General features: G+C 41.6%; 1 protein-coding gene and 1 long non-coding RNA gene across 7 annotated transcripts in view; one reads left to right on the top strand and one right to left on the bottom strand.

Moving 5' to 3' along the window:
- KCNAB1 (potassium voltage-gated channel subfamily A regulatory beta subunit 1) overlaps window positions 1-23189 on the bottom strand; it is a 400144-nt gene that overhangs the window by 179274 nt on the left and 197681 nt on the right. The window lies entirely within an intron of this gene.
- LOC309855118 lies at window positions 9058-15729 on the top strand. The gene is made up of 3 exons (XR_014306630.1): window positions 9058-9124; window positions 9275-9362; window positions 15654-15729. It is a non-coding gene; the product is annotated as an uncharacterized lncRNA (long non-coding RNA).

The following is a 23189-nucleotide window of genomic DNA, read 5'->3' as shown; positions in this document are numbered from 1 at the left end:
GGAATGAGAAAGAATTTATCATGGAAGTTAAAACAACAACAACAGCAACAAAACCAAGGTAGCAATACTTATATTTGAAAAACTAAACCTTGAGACAAAGACTGTAACAAAAGATGAAGACAGACACTGTAAAATCATAAATGGAACATTCCAACAAAAAGATACAACAATTATAAATATTTATGTACCCAACGTGGGAGCATCCAAATACATAAAGCAGCTATTAACAGACATGAAGGAAATAATAGATAGTAATACAACAATAATAGGATCTTCCACACCCCACTTATATTAAGGGACAGATCATCCAAACAAAAAATTGACAAGGAAAAAGTGGCTTTCAATGATACATCGGTGTATTAAAAACATTCCATCCTAAAAAGCAGAATACATATTTTTTTTCAAGTGCATATGAAACTTTCTCTAGAAGGTATCACACGTTAAGCCACAAAACAAATCTCAAAAATCCAAAAAGATTTAAGTCATCTTTTCCAACCATAACACATGAAACTAGAAATCGACCACAAGAAAAAATCTACAAAGAACACAGATACATGGAGGTGAAATAACATATTATTAAACAATGAATGGGTCAACCAAGAAATTGAAGAGGAAATCAAAAGCTACATGAGATAAATGAAAATGAAAGCACAAGGGTCCAAAATCTTTGGGGAGAGGCAAAAGTGATTCCAAGAGGACAGTTTATGGCAGTACAGGCCTACCTCAAGAAGCAAGAAAAATCTCAAACCACCTGAACTTACACCTAAAGGAGCTAGAAAAAGAAGAACAAAGAAAACCGAAAACCAGCAGGAGAAAGTAAATAACAAAGATTAAAGCAAAACAAATGGGGTGCCTGGGTGGCTCGGTTATTAAGCGTCTGCCTTCAGCTCAGGTCATGATCCTGGTCCTGGGATCAAGTCCTGTATCAGGCTCTCTGCTCAGCAGGGAGTCTGCTTCTTCCTCTCCCACTCCCCTTGCTTGTATTCCCTCTCAGTCTCTCTCTGTCAAATAAATGAATAAATTTTTTTAAAGCAAAACAAATGATACGGAAACCAAAAAACAATAGAACTGACTAATGAAATGAGGAGCTGGTTCTTTGAAACCTTTAGCTGGATTGATTAACTTTTAGCTGGATTCTTTAAAAGAGAGAGAAAGAGAGAAGACACAAATAGACAAAATCAGTAAAAGGAGAAATAACAACTGACACCACAGAAACACAAAGGATTCTAGAAAAATATTATAAAAAATCATAATTGGACAACCTAAAAAATGGATAAATTCCTAGAAACATAGAACCTTCTAAAATTGAATCAGGAAGAAATAGAAAATTTGAACAGTCAGATCATCAGTGAGAAAAGTTGAATCAATAACCAAAAAATTTCCAATAAACTCAAGTTCAGAACCAGATGGCTTCACAGGTCAATTCTACCAAACATCTAAATAAGAATTAATACCTCATCTTCTCAAACTATTCCAAAAAATTGAAGAAAGAAAATTTCCCAAATTAATTCAATGAAACCAGCATTTCCTTGATACCAAAACCAGATAAAGACTACCAAAAAGGGAGAACTACAGACCAATATATCTGATGAACATAGATGCAAAAATCTGCAAATATTAGCAAACTGAATTCAACAATATGTTAAAAAAAATCATTCACCATGATCAAGGGGCATTTGTTCCTGGGAAGTGAGGGTGGTTCAATATTTGCAAATCAACGGATGTAACACATCACATAAATAAACCATATCATCATTTCAATAGCTGCAGAAAAAGAATTTAACAAAATACAATACCCGTTCACAATAAAAAGAAAATAAACCCTCAACAAAGTAAGTTTAGAGGGAGCATACTTCAAAATGTTAAAGGCCATATATAAAAGACCCACAGGTAGCATCATACTCAATGATGAAAAACTGAGAGCTTTTCCCCTAAGATCAGGAACAGATAAGAATTTCTGCTCTACCTGGGTGCCTGAGTGACTCAGTCAGTTGAGCATCCATCTCTTGGTTTCAGATCAGGTCACAATTGTGGGATCAGGCCCCACCCCTGGCTATGTGCTCAGTGTGGAGTCTGCTTCAGATTCTCTCTACATCTTCCTCTCTCACTCACTCACTCACTCACTTTCTCACTCTCTTAAATAAGTAAAATCTGAAAAAAAAAAAAAAAAAAAAAAAAGGAAGGTCTACTCTCACCACTTTTATTGAAGATAGTACTGGAAGTCCTAGCCACAGCAATATGACAAGCAAAAAGGGCATCCACGTTGATCAGTAAAAACTGTCACTACTTACAGCTTACCATATATAGAAAACCCTAAAGACTCCACCAAAAAACTACCAGAAGTGATAAATACCTTTAGTAAGATCACAGGATATAAAATTAATATATAGAAATCCACTGGATTCCCAACCCCTAATAATGAAGTCACAGAAAGAGAAATTAAGAAAATAATTCTATTTATAATTGCACCAAAGATAATAAAACACTTTAGCATAAATTTAATCAAGCAGTTGAAATTCCTGTACTCTGAAAACCTCAGAACACTGATGAAAGAAATTAAAGATGATATAAACAAATGGAAAGATACTCCAGGGTCATGGATTGGAAGAACAAATATCATTAAAATGTCCATACCACCCAAAGCAATCTACAGGTTTAATGCAATCCCTATCGAAGTACCAACACAATTTTCACAGTACTGGAACAAATAATTTTATTATTTATATGGAACCACAAAAGATCCTGAATAGACAAAGCAGTCTTGATTCACTGAACAAAACTGGAGGTATTACAAACCCAAATTTCAAGATATGCTACAGAATTGTAGTATACACATAGATCAGTGGAACAAAATAGAGCACTCAGAAATAAACCCATGATAATGTGGTCAATTCATCTTCAGCAAAACAGGAAAGAATATGCAATGGGAAAAAGACAGTTTCTTCAACAAATGATCCTGGGGAAACTGGGCGGCAAAACAATCAAATTGGACCACTTCATCATATCACACATACTAATAAACGCAAACTGGCAAGGACCTAAATATGAGACCTGAAACCATAAAACCGGTAGGAAAGAGCACAAACAGTAACTTCCCTGCCATTGGTTGTAGCAGCATTTTTCTAAATATGTCTCCTGAGGCAAGGGAAACAAAAACAAAAATAAACTATTGGGACTACATCAAATAAAAAGCTTCTGCACAGCAAAGGAAACAATAAACAGAACTAAAAGACAACCTACTGAATGGAAGAAAATGTTTACAAATGACAATCTGATAAAAGGTTAGTATCCAAATCAGACAGAGTTTATACAACCAAAAACCAAACAGTGCAATTAACAAATGGGCACAAGATATGAACAGGCATTTCTCCAAAGAGAACATCCAGATGGCCAACAGACACATGAAAAGATGCTCAACATCACTCATCATCAAGGAAATGCAAATCAAAACCACAATGGGTTACAACCACACACCTGGCAGAATGGCTAGAATCAACAATACAAGAAACAGCAAGCGTTGGCAAGAATGTGGAGAAAAAGGAGCTGTTAGTTGGAATGCAAACTGGTGCAGCCACGTAGAAAAGTTTGAAGTTCCTCAAAAAATTACCATATCATCTGGTAATTCCACTACTAGTTATTTACCAAAAGAACATGAAAACACTAATTTGAAAAGATATATGTACCCCTATGTTTATTGAAGCATTATTTACAACAGCCAAAAGACGAAGGCAACCCAAGTGTCCATCAATAGATAAATTGATTAAGAAGAGGTGGTATACAGGGGTACCTGGATGGCTCAGTGGGTTAAGCCTCTGCCTTCAGCTCATGTCATGATATCAGGGTCCTGGGATTGAGTCCCACATTGGGGCTCTCTGCTCAGCAGGGAGCCTGCTTCCCCATCTCTCTCTGCCTGCCTCTCTGCCTACTTGTGATCTCTGTGTCAAATAACTAAATAAAATCCTTTAAAAAAGATATTAATTAAGATCTTAATTAATTAATTAATATCTTTTTAATTAGCTTAAAATTTAATTAAGATTCTTAATTGAGATCTTAATTATTATTTTAAATTTTATTATTTGTTATTTATTTTTATTATTTTTATTTTATTGATTTAATTAATAAGATCTTAATTAATTAAGTCTTGATTAATTAAGATATTAATATTTCTGTGAAATATTATTCAGTGAATTATTATTCAGCCATAAAAAGGAATGGAATCTTGCCATTTGCAATGTCATGGATGGATCTAGAGGGTATGAGGCTAAGCCAAATTAGCCAGAAAAACATAAATACCATATGATTTCACTCATATGTGAAATTTAGGAAACAAAACAAATGAATGAAATAAAATGGGCAAACTGAAAAACACATTCTTAACTACAGAGAACAAACTGGTGGTTACCAGAAGGGAGTTGGGCTGGGGGATGAGTGAACTAGGTGAAGGGGATTAAGGATATACTTATCATAATGAGCACTGAATAATGTATATAATTGTTGAATCACTATATTATATACCTGAAACTAATATAAAACTATATGTTAACTATTTTGGGATTAAAAGACTAATTTCATACATCCTTAGTGTCCTTCATTAAAAAAGATACTATGAGGATAACAAACATCAAACAAGTAGAGATTATGTGGCAAGGTAAGAAAATGATAAAATCCTTCTGTAGTGAGATTTATGGTGGCTCAGAGGATAAAAAGTTTTATTATTCTAAGCCTGTTCCATATCATCTGATAGCTACTAGACACATGTGGTTATTGTTCACTTGAAATGTAGCTAGCAACTAAGAAACTGAATTTTTTTAAATTTATTTATTATTTATTTGACAGACAGAGATCACAAGTAGGCAGAGAGGCAGGCAGGGAGAGAGGGGGAAGCAGGCTCCCCGCTGAGCAGAGAGCCCGATGCGGAGCTGGATCCCAGGACCCTGGGATCATGACCTGAGCCAAAAGCAGAGGCTTTAACCCACTGAGCCACCCAGGTGCCCCAGAAACTGAATTTTTAATATCAATTTTAATTAATTTAAATTTAAAAATTCATACTAACTTCAGCTATCTTAAGTATATCTGGAACAACTTGGAAATGTGAACAAACTTTTTCAAATGTAAATTTTATTAAAGTTAAATACAGGCTAAGGATTTCTGATAAAAATTTAACATCCAAATTCAGTGTTTTGTTTTGTTTTTTTAAAGTATTCTCCATGCCCAACATGGGACTTGAAGTCACAACCCAAGATTGAGAGTCATGTGTTCTACTGACGGCACCAACCAGGCGCCCCTAATACCTACCAGATTTTGAAGATTAAGTATGAAAAAATAACATAAAGTACCTTATTAATAATTTTTATATGCATTATATATCAAAAGAGTATTATGGATAGAGTGGATTAAACAAAATATATTATTAAAATGAATATCACCCACATTTTTCATTTTTCTAACATGGTCCTAGAAAAATTTCAATTACACATGTAGTTTCATTATATTTCTATTGAAGAATACTATTCTAAAACTTCCTACAATTTATTAAAACATACTAAATGGCATTGTGAGAATCAAATAGGTTTTTATGATTTTTTAAGAAGCCATATGAATGAGAAAATAGTAAAAATCTTGTACTACCCAAATGCAAGTTCACTAGGTTTGTGAAACATTGCATTGGCATGCAGAAAACAAGAAATGGAATTCTTAAGTTTCTCATAAAAACAATATTTCTCACGATAGCTCAAATATTTTGACCTTCTTTTCTATCTGTGTCTGCCGTCAAAGTTCCTACTCTGAGGAATGAGCCTCTTCCCAGACCAGTGAAAGGATTCACTGAGGGGACATGGATCTATTCAAGCCTGGTGACAGAATCCAGAGTCTTCAGAACAAGGACGTGTGTGCACGTGTGTGAGAGAGAGGGAGACATACAGACGGATAGACAGACAGGGAGGTGTGAGTACATGCTCCTGAAACATTCCTCTTTCATGACTTCGGCCATAGAGACTGTTTCTTCCACTTCACCATCTCAAATAAAACACCCACCACATCACAACACACCAGAGACATTATGCCAACCGAGTGGGCAGTTCAAGGAACTCCCTGGTGCTGTAACTTGGGAAGACAAAGCCAACGAGATAGAGCCATTCTTCCTGGCAGCTACATTTGAAACCACTGTCCTTCTCCTCTAACCTCCTGTGTCTACAGGATTTCACCATTGCTGGAAAATCCAGAGAAATGTGGGTCTTTGAACCCTTCTTTTTCAAGTTGGTAAAAGACACCTCTGCAGAAACCTGTGCACCACTGAGGGATATTTACTTAGCGCCCTAATGTGTACTTTGTGGGGCTGGTGACGATCAATCCCCAAGTTCCTTGCAGATTTGGCTTGTGCTGCATTTTGTTGTATTGTTTTCATAGAAGCTCAGAGAAAGGGAGCTCTGAGAGTTGCTTAATTTCTAAATTTGAAAAACAGGAGCCTCTTGGGTTTATGAAAGGCAGTGAGTAAAAATCAGAAAGCTTGGGTTTAATTAGTACCTAATTGCTAGTATCATCTAGCCTCTCTGGGACTCTATTGTCCCATCAGCAATCTGGGCAGATGAATCATATTTGAAAAATGAAGGCAGAGTATATTTTTTGTAGTCACCACCTTAGCCTTACCTGATGCATTATGGGAATGGATTTTGCAGTGTGAAAAGTATTCCTGCTCACTTTCACGCCCTCTGTTAAGTGATGTATTAAGACAGGTTTCTATGTTTTTCTCCAGTGAATTCTAACTTGGAATCACATTTTCTAAAGTATGAAATTCCACAGAGTTGCAAATAACAAAATCATAATGTCTGAGGTTCTGAGGGTTCAAAATCAAATCCCCCAATGTGACTGTAGGTAAATATCAAAGAACTTATGTGTTATATGGAATCCTCCTAAACTATATTTCGATCATGGAGACAAATTTACTCCTTGACCGAATTAGCAATAAAATCCTAAGCTTTGAGTCATAGAGGATTTTTATTTTGTTTTTGTACTAGAGAAAGTGCCACCATCAATTTGCTGGAGTATTTCAATGAATAAGGACTTTTAAGGTAGTCAACATAGGTAGGGCTAACTGTTTTACAAGAAGGCAAGTGGAGCACTGAGCACAAGTGAGGAAGCAGTCTAGGCAATATGAACATCTCCTTTTTTTCAGTCACTGCCTGTGTGCTACCTTTCAGAGGGCTCTTGAGGGCCACTGCATTGTTGTTTATGAGACTGAGTTAGAATCTAAGGATGTGGGTCTCATTTCAATGCTGGCAATGTGTATAAATTAAAATAGCAGATTCCTTGGTGATGTATTGTACATTGTCAAAAATATTTAGATATTTCCAATCTGCCTTCATTTCTTCAAAAATGATGACATGAGTGTGAATGTACTCTCTTAAAAATCTGAAATTGCACTGCAGGATCCATTTGTATGATACATTATTAATCTTTTAGACTGAAGCATGAGTTGCTATAACTCAGGTCTAGCAGACACTGAAGTATTAATCGACTTCATCTCAAATGTGTTATCCCAAGGCAGCCAATTAGGGGTACCTTCAGACTTTCTCTCCTCCAACACCTTAAATGAATAATAACAGCTCACAGGCTAGTATCCAAATCAGACAGAGTTTATACAAGGCTAGATTCTCGAATGGAATCCTCTCATTTGGATATTGTGTGTGAGCTATATTCTTAAAGTTGTGGGTTTTGCTGGTTGGAGGAAATCTGATCACAGACACAGCAAGTCAAGTAGGTGCATCCCAAGTTAGAATGCCTTAGTTTCTCTGGAAATAGATAGGGATGCAGATGGAGCTGAATATTGGCTCTTCAGCTGAATATACTCTACTTACCTGACTGGAACTGGTCTTTTGGGAGGATGGGTGGGAGGATATGTTTACGCAGGATTGATTAGGTTATCTCAATTCTCCAGAAAACAGGAATTATGAACTACCTTTATTCCATCTTTGGGGCTTTATTCGAATGTTCCTTAAATTTCCTCACCTCCCTTCCTAATTGCATCTTTAGGAAAGGGTAACTGATGTGTTTGGGCTAGATGATTTGAGGCTGAAGTGTTTTAAAAGACGCAATGGTAGACAGCCTCTAGCATCCCCGAGTGATCTGTGCCCCCCAGCGTTCACACTCTGTGTCATCAATCCCTTCCCTTTGAGTGTAAGCCAGACCAGAGACTGGTTCCTGAAAAACAGAATACAGTGAAGCGATAGCTTCTTTCTACCCTTTCTTGCTCGCTTACTCTGACGGAAGCCAGTCTCCGTGTCATGAAGAGCTCTGCAGACAGGCCCATGTGGCAAGGAAATGAAGGAGGCTTCTGGCCAACAGCCAGCAAGCAGCCATCAAATGTTCAAGGCTGCCAAGAGTAACATGAGTGAGTCTGGAAGTGGAGCTTCCGCCAGCTGAGCCTTGAGCTGGCTAATGGCCAGACCTACACCTTGTCTGTCAGCTCCTAGATGCCCTGAGCCAAAGGACCTCCCTAAGCTTGTGCCTGGATTCCTGATCCCCAGAAACTGTGAGATAATAAATGTGGTTTTAAGCCACCAAAGTTTAATTTGTTACACAGCAATAGACAACTTAGGCAACCTACACACTTACCATGATAATGTATTAACTTGAATGAGGCTGGGTCTGGGTCTGATTCACCCTTGTCTGATTGGAACGTACCAGGAGCTCATTCAATGTTTGAGAAGAGAAAAAAAAGAAGAAAAGGAAAAAAGGACAGAGAAAGGGAGTGAGGATGGGGATAAAAAGTGGTGTCTGTGAAAGGAAGGAAACTCAGGCTGACAGAAAGCTGAGAATGAACAGCTGACCGCCTGAAGAATAGCTCGTCAGTTAACAGATTTTACCTCCGCTTCTAATTAGTTTTATATTTGGTGAACCACTTAACAATTGCTCATAGCAGAGTTCTCCCCGTGGGTCCGTGCTGGAATCATCTGAGGAGTTTCTGTCAACCATGGGAGTGCAGAATGCCAGATTCACTATCTGTGTGAAGGGGGTAGCCGGGCACGTGTGTTGCTCCCAGCTGAGAGGCCCAGCCTCCCCAGCAGCACCCAGGCAGTCCACAGCCAGGCTGGAGAACACGTAGCCAGGCCCGCTCCCATGGTCTTAGGTGCCTGTGGGGAATCCCTGAGGCAGAAGCTTGCCAGAATGGGGCAGAGGGCAGAAAGAGGCCTGCTGGATTCTGATGGGGCTACAGACTTGCCCTGCCCACTACTCACCAAAGCCTCTCTCCTGTGGGTGGCGGTTGTTTGCTTTTCAGGTTGCTCCCCTGAGGCCTGGGCAACAAGGAGCAACAAGGCAACGTGGAACAGATCTGCTGAATGTGACCCCAAATGCAGAAGACCGAGGTATGGATATTACTGGGAGACTTGGTAAAAAGGAGACAACTGGCAATGGAGCGGGTCATCCCGGGGTTTAGTGGGGATCCTGCCACTGAAGTATGAGAGACAGTAGAGAGGTCCAAGGCGGGGTGAGGACTTGGGGCGAACTCTGTGTGGATAATGATATTATGACATATTCTCTGTAGCGCCTTTCCCTTCTGTTTCCTGCTAGCTCAACCCCCTGCCTCTCCCATGACCATCCGACTTTAGAAGCTGGAGCTACAGTATTTACTGTGACTGTGATACCACAGAACACAGACATTCATCTCCAGAGGAGATGCAGAAAAACTCTGGGCAAGATAAAGCTTTGGAAGAATCTATGATGAGGCATAGCTCATATCCTCCCAGCCTGTGGACAACAACAGTCTCTGAAGAGGGAAGGAAGAGACCTAGACATTGATGTGGGTTGTCCAGAGGAGCCCTCAGGAGAAGTGTTATTGGCAGATACTGAGACAGGTCGGGATGATGGTGAGTGTGAGGAGAGAAGAGCACCCCCCTCCCCTACCCCCATTCCCTGGGCCTCTCTATGGACTTGAGCTGGGGTGGCTGCTACGAAGCCTGGACAGATAAGCCCAAGCCACCTCACAGAGCTCCTCAGTGGCTGGAGACTCTAGTCCCAGCGCATGCTCTCCTTGACACTGTGCCTGTTCCCCAGAACAGGGCACAGTCCCAGAAGAAAAGCAGGAAGAGACCCTAACTTGCCTGAGATTGCTTTGTACACACACACACACTCACACACACAAACACACACACAGGGATGAGGGACAAAAATCAACAGAATGAAGCACAGTTACAGAGAAGTCAGGAATGTCACAGACCTCACACAGCTTCATTGACAGGGTAACCCCCTCCCCTAAGAGCCTTCCATTTATTGGGAGGGCAGATCAGAGAATTTATGGAATGAGGGGAGCTTCTGGCCATGACCTATGTCCCCGGGCCCCTCCACCTTTGAACAGGCTAGAGGAAATTCTCTGTGTGGGCCCAGAAGTTTGTATCGCCAGTGAAACACTGGATGAGGATTAACAAGGAAAAGGAAACGGGGGGGGGGGGGGGCGGGGGGCAGTGAACAACAGGCCAGTAAGTGCTGGATGACAGATAAGGTGGAATTTAATGAATGACGTCAGGTGGATGCCGAGAGATGGTGGACGGAGCCCAGCACCCCACACAGCGTGACAGAAAGCCTGCCTCTGTTCAGGCACACCTCGTCCTCAGAATCCCACACACTCCCGTGACGCAGAGCTTTCCTTTGTTATCCCAGAGCTGTCTGCCTCACCCTGACTCTTCTGTGCCGGAGGAGTCTGTTTGCGTTGTCCGCTCACCTTTCCCCACTCACGCAGCACAGGATGGCTCATTCTTGCCAACCAGGAGGGAACGACAGTGCTGTTGTGTCTGCTCTGAGATTTCTCGAGAAACCTCAAAGAGGTTTCTTAGGAGAGCTTCCAGATTAGTTCAGGTTTTTCATTTCCTTTCCATGCTACATGATTTAAAAACTAAGCTGTTCTCCGACCCAACCACTATCCATCCGTGCGATTCCATTCCTTCGCTGAGTGCCTGCTTTGGCACCCCATGCGTGTCGCTCACAGAACCTTTAACACACAGTGTTCCGACTGCGGAGTCCCCTGGCCTGCTCCCCTCTGCTGGGGGAGGGCAGGGGCTGCGTCTGTCAACACCTACTCCCTTCCCTGACCTAATGCCAAGGACACAGCAGGGAAGAGGAATTCTCTAATTCAGCCAGGTCTTACTGATCACTGCAGTAGAATTTGTGGTTTAGGCTTTCTGGCACTACACACATCACGTTTTCCTGGGGAACCTTTGTGGGCTTATGTCTTCACTTCTGAAATGCTTTGTTTTTTATTCTTTGCTCATCGTCAGGAGGCAACAGCTATGAAGAAATTTAGAATTCCAGGTCTTCCCCCCCCCACACTCAATCTCCAAGTAAAATGCTATATAAACAAAAACCTAAATGTATTGAGAACAATCCTTCCCCTGGAAGAAATTTTCCCTGTGAAGAAAGTCACCTTTCTTAACTGATCTGTTTGATGAATTCACCTTTTTATCTCATTTATTTAAAATGAAAAACAAACGAACTTGCATTCCTGTGCACTAAGAAGGAACCAAAGTTTAATTAGGCTGACAAGGGCGCTGTCTACTAAGGCCTTTTAGAACAAAGTGATGGCAGACACAGGTAACATTAACATACAAATAACAAGATAAGATCCAAATGTTGGCCCAAGTCGACTAGAACATTCAGCTCTGCGTTTTCAAAATAGTTTGAAAAAGATAAACAACGTCGCAAGGGATCTCTGCCTTAATGAGCTCAGAAATTGTTTAGCTGACTGCAGTAGGGCTTAGTCTATGTAGGAAATAACAGGAGGCGATGAAGTTGTAGAGAAGAGGAAAGAACTCAGTAGGAACTAAAAATTAAGGAAGGAAAGGCAGCTGGAGAACGCAGAGCAGTAGTGGGGTAGAGGGTCACCAACTCCCTCAACGCCACTGATTATCTTCTCCTCTTTAGAAATTACTTGTGAAACCAATAGCTGTTTGAACAGGAGAATTCACTCTGACCTTTTGTGTGGTTTCAGTGGGGACCACTCATGGGTTGGTGGTGGTCCATACAGCGCTGGACTAGAGACAGCAAAGGTAGCTTCTGTTGCGGTCCCACCGTGGGCTACAACAGGACATGAGTATACTGCTTCAGGATTTCTCTGCTTTTGTTTTTCTTCCACTTGCCCCCCGATAATCTCACCATGACAGATTTGTACCTCTAGAACGGATTACCATTTCCATTAATCAATGTAGGCTAATGAAATGTTTAAGAGTTCTGGAGCTGTATAACCAAGCACAGGGAACTTGACCTCCCTGTGCCTCAATTTCCTCATCTGTGAATGGGGAAAATAGCAGCTATCTCATAGGGTCATTGGGTCCTTCTGAGTAGACATGGAGAGCTCAGGACAACATCTGACATACAGGGTGCTCAAGACATGGAGACGGTCATCATTGCCACCATCTTCACCATGCTGTCATCAAAATCACCACCAACATCATCCTTGTCACCTTACCTACCGTGTGCAAAGGCTGGGGCAGCAAACTCAAATGCTGCTTCCCCGGGGCCCGGGAGGAAACAAAACTGAGAAAAGCAGCCAGGTATGTAATAGGGAGTAGAGATGACTGTGGCTATTTACAGAACACATGCTTATCTAGTATAGATAATATAATTAAAATATTTAAAATCCCTCTGCTTGCCAAAATAAAATGGATCTTAAGTCTGGATGCTAGCATATGCCCCTGCTGTGATAGAATCAAGGAGACCCTCCACAACATCTTTATGGTGAACCCCAGGATGAATTCCTGGTATGGTTTCTCACAAAGTGCTTCAGTATAGGCTGATAGTATCATCTAGTAAAAGTCATTCTGCTTTAGTCCAGAGGAGAGCTTTGGAGGATAGCTTTGGGGCATAAAAAGACTCTCCATAAATACTAATTTTTAAGCTGAGCTTTGGAAGTGGAGAGACTCATCACAGATGAATACCATAAAAGGAAGCTCCTTTACCTTCACTCAGTGGAGGCCCCAATCTAATTACATGCCTCGTAGGGAATCACATCCATTCCCGTGAATTCCATCATAATATTGAATTTATGTTGATGACTCCCGAAGACATTTCATCAAATCAGAGCCCTCCTCTGAGCTTCAGACACAAGTGTATCGTTTCCCCACAGTTCCACTCGTCAGGCAGATTTCTCCACCTCACATGTCCAAAAGGTAACTTTTAATCTTTTTCCCTTAAAACCTGTTCCTCAGGGGCGCCTGGGTGGCTCAGTGGGTTAGAGCTTCTGCCTTTGGCTCAGGTCATGATCCCAGGGTCCTGGGATCGAGCCCCCCATAGGCTCTTTGCTCCGCGGGGAGCCTGCTTCCCTTCTCTCTCTCTGCCTGCCTCTCGGCCTACTTGTGATCTCTGTCTCTCAAATAAATAAATAAAATCTTTAACAACAACAACAAAAAAACCCTGTTCCTCAGTAAGTGACACCATCATCCTCGTAGCTACTCAGACCAGAAAGCAGGGAAGACTATCTCATGGCCAACTGGCCAGCAGGAAATGTCATTCCATCTCTGATCTGAGTCTCAGTTCTAACAGCTGCCCTGAACCTCTGCTGTCGCCACCCTCATCTAATCACGCGTATCTCTTGCCTGGACTGCAGCAATAGTCCCTCGTCTGGTCTGCTTTTCCTCCTGCGCCCCTCCAAGCCATTTTCCCAAGCGAACTGCTTCCTCCACTCGTGACCTTTGCATGTACCGTTTCTACTCTCTGGATGTTCTTCCGCCCACTCTTGCCATCTCATTTTTAGACCTCAGTTTAAATGTCACAGCTTCAAAAAGCCCACCCTGAGCACCCTCGCTTAAAATTAAGTCTCCTCCTGTGACTTTTTCTCTCTGCCCCTTATGTTTTGTTTTCTGTCATAGTTCTTACTACTCTTTACATTCTTTTATTAATGTATTTGTTTTTGCTTCCTTATACCTTGAGAACAGGGGCCCTGTGTACCCTTTTCTGTCTCTCCAGAGCCTAGAAAAATGTCTGTCTCTGGTAAATAGATGGTCCTGATATATTTCCTGAATAGAAAAAGAGAGAGACAGAGAGGAGGAGGAGGACGAGGAAGAAGAAGAGAATGAGGAGAAGGAAGAGGAAGAAGAGGAGGAAGAGAAGAATGGACCAGAATCCCCCCCCAATCCCTCTCTTTCTGGTTTCACTGACACTGCCCTACTGGATCCATACTGTACACATTGAGAATTTCCCCTGGAAATCTCACAGAAGCACCATGTTAGTTTAAAGTATATGAAGATACAGGAATTGTGAAACAATTTAAAGGTCAAAACTTTGGAGAACTAGAAATTAATATTTGAAGGAAAAGTATCACTCAGAAATGATGTACAAGCTCTCTAAATTGGTTGTTACATGAATCTGTGAAGGGACTTGAGGACTTGAAATTTTCAGATTTCTTAAGTGCTGTTTTGACTGATCTTTCCACAGACAATAAAATGCTATAGCGGATACACTTCTGTACATAACACACTGTGGATGAGTTTCTTATATGAAACCAAACTAACCCAGTTCTACTGGTTCTCCAATTCTCCTCAATGAAATCGGGACCTTGGCCTGACAAATCTACGAGATACCAAGGAATCTCTGAGCGTTAGGAGCCTACAGAGACTTGACCTTCTCCTCCAACAGCAAGCAGTGGTGTCCTATCCCCACTTGGGAGCTGATTCACAGGGGATAAAAGCCCCATTCTGGCTGAGATAGATGGTGCTAATGGTCTCATTTGTCCTGGGATTATTTCAGTCCCGTTTTTCTTGTCTCCCTTGCTTTCTTTGTCACATTTCAAACACTGGATCACACCTTTTATTAGAATTTGTGTCACCTTTTTTTTTTTAATCTGACCAATAAAACATAATAAATATTTCCTGTCTCAGGATTTTTCCCAGGATCTTTACAGATTTATGCCACATAGACTTGGAATACCTTATAAGAAATGTACTCAGAAGAGAAAATAATGTCATCTTGGTCCTTTCATCTCTCTCATATCTCAGTAGGAGAGCTGGCTTTATTCTATCACTCTGATCATTCTACTCTTAAATTTTAAGACTGTGGCAGGCTAACAAAACAGAACCAGGTGGTAAGAAGTCTGAAAATTCATCTGATGAATTAATGTAAAGGCTATATTAGGGGAAAAAAATGTCTCCATAACATGAATCAACTTCTGCCTTTTTCTTAGATGCCTCTACATTTGACTTCTTCATTTTTGATGATTGTCAGAGCTAGCATTAGATAATCACAGTATGATTAAGATAATTTACATATGTTATTTCATTTAATTCTCATACCAACCCCGGCGCTTAGCATACCTATTTTTTTAGGAGAAAAAAAAAAAAGGTACTGAGATTTCTTCTGATTATAAAGCATTTAAGAGATGTCATGACTGGAACTTAAATCTTGGCTGACTACAAATGCCGTGCTTTTTCCACTGGGCACGACTCTCCTTAGTGAAGTGTCGCTGTTCCTTACTTGGGAGAGATGATATGATGCTCCCGCTAATTTATTTCTTCACAGACTCTAACGTGACCGTAGCTTTTCATGGAGCACGTATATATCAGCACTTTGTATACTATAAATTACAAGATTTCCTCTAAGCTTCTCTCCTACCAGTTCAAAAATAACAAAATGGAGAGGTTAAACTATAGCTGATTTGCTTTATTTCCCTTCAGGTGTTGACTAGAAGAGCTCTTCGCTAACAACTACTCCAGACCATATCATTAACCATATGAACGTGGGAAAGGGATGTATCGGACTATAACAGGGGCAAATACATCACTTTTGTTCCAGGGAGGGTGAGTACTTAATGTCCATTTAACTGAAGCGTGCACTCCCCCATTTGTTCCTTCAGAACAATGAGATGGCTGTAAAAATCCAGCTTAGCAAAACTGGATTTAATTCAGTTAGCCCTGTGGTGAGATGCCGCCCAGCAGTCCAGCACCAGACAGCCTCATTGATTTATTTTCCTCTCCTTCTTTCTCTGTCATTTCCATTTTCCTTCATTTCTTTCATACACAGGCGAAAGTTGGTAATTACTCTTCTGTTTCTTGTTCAAATGAGGATGGGTAGAGAATATTTCAACACTGACCTTCGCAGTTAGTCAGTAGGAATCCTTGCCTCAAGCTCCCTCAAGCACCGCCCCAGGTGCCCCAATGGCCACATCCCAGCTATTACCCTGCCCCTCTCCCTGTCCCCACTATCCAGCAACTAAATGGCTACAACCCTGCTCCAGCACAAGGACCAACTTATCAGCCCTGCTTCTCTTAGCATTTGTTGCAGCAAAATGTAATAACGTAAATGACTTTTCACATTTCTATTACCTTGGGCCCAAAGATCTCAAATGGAATATTCTCAAACTGAATTTTTGTTTGTTTGCTTCGTAGACCATAATGGGTTCCCAAATCCATAAATCTGTTTTAAATTCAAGTTCCATAATCTCAAATTCCAGAGCTCTCGAATCTCTATGAACTTCAATTTTTTTTTCATGTTAACACAACATGTGATCAAAGATAGGGTATTTATTTTCAATTATATAATAAACGTTGAGAATTAGGGAATCATCATAAAAACAAGTAACGCAATTAAAACTGAACTTTAAAACTGGTACATTCATTTTTAAAACCTTGATCCACTTCTTTCTCCCCAAAGCAAACATTATTAATGGAGTAATTCATTTTCCCCCTTTGTCACCAGGAAAAGAAGAATCACAGCGCCTTCAGAATCTGATTCCCTGCCTGCTGAGCACAGTGTACAATTAAAGTACAAATAAATAAAACAAATTATGCCATGTATTTGCTCATTCTTTTCACTCTGGAAAGATTTTAGGCGGCCTGTTGTTTATTATAGGGCAGAATGGGTAGGAACAATGTGATTTTAGTTTGTTCGGCCTGTTTAGAATGTGAACTCTGGGAAGAAGAGGCCATACTTTTGGGGTGCCATCTATGGGTGCACCAAAATTAAATTTTCCATTTTCACAATGAAGAACAGGAAGTATTTGGGTTGATCAGTAAAATAAGGTGGAAGAAGCAAAAATTCATACCAAAGAAATCTTTTGGTTTACCATTCAGTAGTAGTGTGAACTTGTCAGCTTTTTTTATGACCTTCAATGACCTATGGGCACCCTTATCCCCCATTAATGGACACTGTATGTTTCTGTTTCTTTCTTGAACAGGTATTAGGCATATCATGTTGGATCTGGATGTGACTGTCGCTTTGACTCTATGGGATATGGAACACCCTTCTGGTGGAAGGTGAGGCCTTTGAAGAAACAGAGGACATTATTACCACTTATCAGAAAGAGGCCAAGTTTCAGAACCTGGACAACTAAACTTGCACAGGAGGGAGCAAGGAAGACCTTACCATCTGGTTCTAGAATTAGCAGTAAGCAGAGAGCTAGACCTGGACACAGACATGATGGGTTTTTAGAGCACAAATTTACTACCTGATCCTGTTTAGCTGTATGCTATTCTCTCCAATTATTCTTTTTTTTAATCTCTTAGCTAGTGTTTTACAAAGTGTAGTCTTTGGCCAGACCAGACTCATCCTGGATATAGTAAAACAGGATCTTTGGGGCTTTGTTATCAGATATTAAATGGGCCTTCCAATTTGAGATTCACTGCCCCAGTCTTTGGTAAAGCCTTATTTTAATATTCCCATCTTTTCAGCCATTCCTCTGAGCAGATCACAAGTACACTCATGTTACACGTGTGACAAGAATTTTAAGAAGAAACACCCAACACCTAAGACCTGTGGGCAAGGGGTGGATGGCCAATGGCAACTAGTGGTAGTTTCCAGAAGGAGAAAGTTGCTCTTGGCAGGGAAGGACAGAACCAGAGCAAGGAGGAATCTGGGCTGGGAAGTAGAGCAGTCCTTCTCTTTGAGGTAGATTGCCCTCTTTCCAACCTGAGAGGAGTTTGATTTCATTAAGGGAAGTGGTCCTTGTCTTTACAATCCTGTATTTTTGTGTTTCACATAAAAGACTCCTTTAAAAAGTTAACCAGAGAGAAATACACTCAAGAGGAAATGATACAGATTTTTTTAAATTTATTTTTTATTTTCATTATAACAGTATTCATTATTTTTGCACCACACCCAGTGCTCCATACAATCCGTGCCCTCTATAATACCCACCACCTGGTACCCTGACCTCCCACCCCCCACCCCTTCAAAACCCTCAGATTGTTTTTCAAAGTCCATAGTCTCTCATGGTTCACCTCCCCCTCCAATTTCCCCCAACTCCCTTCTCCTCTCTATCTCCCCATGTCCTCCATGCTATTTGTTATGCTCCACAAATAAGTGAAACCATATGATAATTGACTCTCTCTGCTTGACTTATTTCACTCAGCATAATCTCTTCCAGTCCCGTCCATGTTGCTACAAAAGTTGGGTATTTGTCCTTACTGATGGAGGCATAATACTCCATAAAACTACATTGAGGTATCACCTTACACCAGTTAGAATGGCCAAAATTAGCAAGACAGGGAACAACACATGTTGTTCCCTGTCTTGGAGGGGATGTGGAGAAAGGGGAACCCTCTTACACTGTTGGTGGGAATGCAAGTTGGTGCAGCCTCTTTGGAGAACAGTGTGGAGATTCCTCAAGAAATTAAAAATAGAACTTCCCTATGACCCTGCCATTGCACTACTGGGTTTTTACCCCAAAGATACAGATGTAGTGAAAAGAAGGGCCATCTGCACCCCAATGTTTATGGCAGCAATGGCCACGGTCGCCAAACTGTGGAAAGAACCAAGATACAGATTTTTCTAAGAAAAAGAAGCTTTGGGTGTCTCTGGCCAAGACAAGATCCACTGAAAACAACAAAAAGGGAAAAGGAGCTGTGTGTTCCAAAGAGAGTGTTTCTCCAGGCCATTCTAGAAGAGGACCTGATTGCCTATCAAAGAAGATCACGTAGATCCAAGCCCCTAAAGTGCTAGTGAATTGCTGAATAGAAAAAAGTGATCGTGTAGTAGCTCAGCCAGGGCATTAACTCTTAGAAACATCTAGAGGAAGCCAAACATGCCGAAGCAGATCTCCACTCTCCAGTAAGAGGAGGCAGCTAAGATTTTCCACTCACAAGTTCTTAGTTTTCTTTGACTTCGTATAGTTTTCTTTGACTTAGTATTTCTTGACTTACATATTTCGGTAAATTAGCCTTTACGGTGTCACTCTAAATAAGTAGCCTTTTTGTACAGTGACTGGTGTCTGTTCCCTGGGCTTATTAAAGTCTCCTAACTACACTGGAGCCCAAACCACAGTGCTTTTGATGTCCTCAGAATCAGCTTCTTAGTCAGCCAAGAAGGCCAAGAAGGAAAGGTCTCAACCGGAGTATGAACCCACCAGGAATTTGCCAAAAAGCTCAGTGCTCTCCTGTCGGCTAAGGACATGGAAAAGGCCCTGACCCAGGAGGTCAATTCGCTGAAAGAATCTTCTCTATAGCTAGAGAGACTTGGCAACACCCTTTCTTCTTCTGATCCCAGGTCTCTGAGGAATCTTCCCGGCATCATCATGAACTCCCACGTGGCTGCTCGCCCACTTACAGGGTCACAAGGGGGATCTCTGACCAGAAGCTGATCTGTTCTAAGGCCTAGGCAGCATCCGCATAAGCTGAAAGCTTGTTAGGAATGCAGAATCTGAGGCCCCTCTGTAGGCCAACTGAATTTTACCCAGAATCTTTAAGCTTAAGGATTAAATCTTAATCCTTAAACTTAAGAAAGATGAAGCTGTGGCATCTAGAGAGCTCCCTATTTGGAGCCCATTTTATGCAGAAGATCTAAGTTCATAGCCTGGCAGGTAGACACTGACTGACAGGGTGGGGGAGGGAGGCAGACACCATTCTTCCTAACAGTCAGAGTCTGTGAAGCTTATGCTGCTTTTCTTCCTTCGTGTGTATGTAAGTGGCACTGACTCTAACAATTAATGATGTATCTTTAGGAGAAGTAGCTCCCAGCTATGGTATCAGGAGAAATCCTCCTTGTGCTTCTGACAGTAGGGAGAGCCTCTGGAAGAGAACCAAACCTGGACACCATCCCCCAAACCCACATGACTCCTGAAGTCCCCCAGGAGGGTTGGCCCATCCCAGGGTTACTCAGCCCTGACTGTTCATCCGAAACACCTGGAAGCACTCAAAAACACCAATACCCAGCCCCACCTCAGACCAGTTACATGGGAATTTCTGGGTATGAGGTCCTGTGCAGAGCTATTCTTAAAAATTCTTGGGTATGCAAGGCAGGCTAACGCAGAATTAAGAAATGAATAGTGTGTCAGAGAGTGTGTGTGAAAGTGGCATTTCCATGTGTTCCTCAAGCAATCCCAGGAGATGTAGGTCCACAGTGTAGGGACAGGAGAAGCTAGGGAGACTTAGGGACAGGGGAAGACAGCTAGACACTGGGCTTTATCCTCAAGGAGACCCCATTCAAAGACCTCAATGTCTTTGGGTGCTTTCCCTTCCATTAAGAAGATAAGCAATGCAGTTTCCAGTCATCAACTTTTCCAACTGAACATTTTCATTCTTTTTAGGTCTCTCCAAACCTGGAATGGTCTACCTTAACACCACCTGTGGTTTTGGCAGTATAGAGGGGAAAAGAAAGAAAGAAAGATGCAAAATGAAGTTTGGCTTCCCTCACATTCGCACTTTCTTTGAAATTCATGTGTTTGTTGAAAATAGTGTATCATCGGGGAGCCTTGGCCAGGCATGCCTGGCGGTGTCTCTGGCTCCACTGGGAACAACGGGGTGGGGTGGGAGTTCAAGGAACCGATGTCAGGGATGGCTGTGATGTGGGTGTGGAATAAACCTTTCCCAGCATACACTAGGTAGTGTTCGTCAAGTTGATGGCTGTGACCCATTGGTTTGTCATGAAATCTATTTTAAAGGTCACATCCAGTCTTTTTAAGCTGGGTAAAATGGCATGGAATAGAATAGAAACTATCAGAGCTCACAATCCATCCCATATGTAAGGATAATGATTTTTTTTTTTAAACTTTGACGTATAGTGTGCAATTATCTGTGTATGTGCACTGGTTTACAATGGAAAATGTACCTCTTTCTATGGTTATGGTCAAAGCATTTGAGGACCACTGAATTGCATTTCTTAGCTGCCAAATAAAAAATAAATTTTCCTGGACACAGTCTGTGGGTACAGCGGTCTGTGGTGCTATGGGACAGGCCATAGGGAAGATAAGCCTCAATCTCAGCCTGACAGAGCTCAGACTGTGGGAACAGGCAGAGGAGGGGAAGAAGTTCTAACAAAAGGTGTACAGAAGTTCAGGGGCCTGGGGCAGGCCTGAACCATGGACTCAGACAACAGCACTGTCATTAAGATGGTGAGAACTGAGCTTCCATTTTCTTGGTACTCACCCCAAATTTAGACACAATCTGACGGGTTTATGTGTCAAAAGAACTTGACCCACTGTCTAGAACTGGTTTTTAGAAGTTTCCTTTGTTGAAAGTTGACAACTTTCTACCAGTTTTCAGCCCCATGAATTAGCCACAAAAGTAGGTATGCTACTCCAAGGGAAACCAGTATTACTATCTACTACAGGTGTATATCTGTAAGTTGTCACTTTATATTACAAAAGACATTTTTGTATTTCTGAAAAGTCATTGAGTTTATGAGTGCATTTCCTGTAATTAAGTTTACCGTAAACAGGCTTCAATGTAGAAATATGCCACCTTTTTCAGACTGGTGTACTGCGTTAAGGGAGGAGTGTCTCTTTTCATTAATGATTATTTGATAAAACCAAGATTTCTCTAGTTATTCACCTTAATTTGGGGGGTGGGGAGTGTGGACTCAGGGGATTCCAATTCTCCCAGTAAGAAACAATAACGGAAGTTGAATATCCAGTTATCATATATGCAAACGATACAACTGCCATCTTGGCAGCAGAGCTAGCCAATGAAGAAACAGCAATAAAGGTCTGGGCAGACACCTAACTGATAAAACCCATTTCCTCTCCTCACCCTCGCTGACTTGGACCAACAGGTGAGATGGTCACAGGCCCGTTGAAGGTGCAGGTGGTGGTTCTGCCTGCAAGGTCTCTGAATTGGCTGCTTATCTCGGAGAGCCTTGTCTGAGGACAGGGAGGACATGCCGGCTGAAAACGTGAAGGAGCTGCCTGGAACCCTCGGAAAAGGATCTTCCTGAAAGGGATGGTGCAGGAGGGCTGTGAGCCCCCAAACTCTGAAAGAGGGGTCATGTGGTTAACAGATTTCTCCCCTTTCAGAAGGAATCCTGAATCATTGCTAAGAATGTCAGGGATTTTAATTTTGTAGCTTATCCAGAAGCCAGTTCCCAATGGATTTTTCCTTTCACTTGAACTGGATGCTAGTCAAGATGGACTTTTCCACTGGGCTGTGGTGAAGGATACTGTGGAGCCGCACTTACATCTGGGCAACACGATGTGTAGGTTTCTTAGGTGAACCCCTCAGAAATGCCTCTGCTGCTAATACTGAGAAAGAATGCATTCCTTAATTTCCCTTTGATACAAACAATGATAACATATGTCACTCTACCGTCAGAAATTGTGTTTCCATCCATAATCATATTTGATGTTTATGACAACTTGCAGAGAGAAATCGAACAGATAGTGTCATCTACCATTACAGATGAGAGAACGGAGACACAGAACCTTGATAGGAATCTCCCTCATGTCGCCAGGTAGCAAAAAAGACTAAATGAATCCAATTATACTGTCTTCCAGCAATGCCTCTTTCTACGACCCCACACAGAGAGAGGAGAAGCAGTGATGAACCCAGGAGTGGGGCTCATTATCCCTGGTGGGCTGTGAGCTCCCCACCCTGCACCAGGGGTGCAAAGGCAGGAGAAGGCACCCACACTGGGGTAAGTCTGCCACTGTCACTGGTACACTCAGTAGCCCATGTCCCACCACTGTCTGGGTAAATGATCAGCCCAGGACAGACACAGGTGTTATTGTAACTAAGAGACAGTCCTTTGGGCTGCCTTGAAGTAAGCAGAATCGTGGGCAGAGACCACAATACCACAAACACCGAGCCACAGATGGGAAGTTCAAATAACAGCTCTGCCACTTATTACCCAGGAGGCTTTGGGCACTCACTCCACCTCTCTGAGCCTCAACTTTTCTTCTGTAAAATGGGACAGTCCACATTCAGGGTCATTGTAAAAATCAGAAATTTGCACATAGCAGGCACTTAAATAATTGGGGGGTGGGGAAGAAAGGTTTTATTATTATC

This window comes from Mustela nivalis (assembly GCF_964662115.1).
Source record: "Mustela nivalis genome assembly, chromosome: 1".
Taxonomy (NCBI): Eukaryota; Metazoa; Chordata; class Mammalia; order Carnivora; family Mustelidae; genus Mustela; species Mustela nivalis.
Note: the sequence above shows the minus strand (reverse complement) of the source record. Positions and strands in the feature narration are given on the sequence as shown.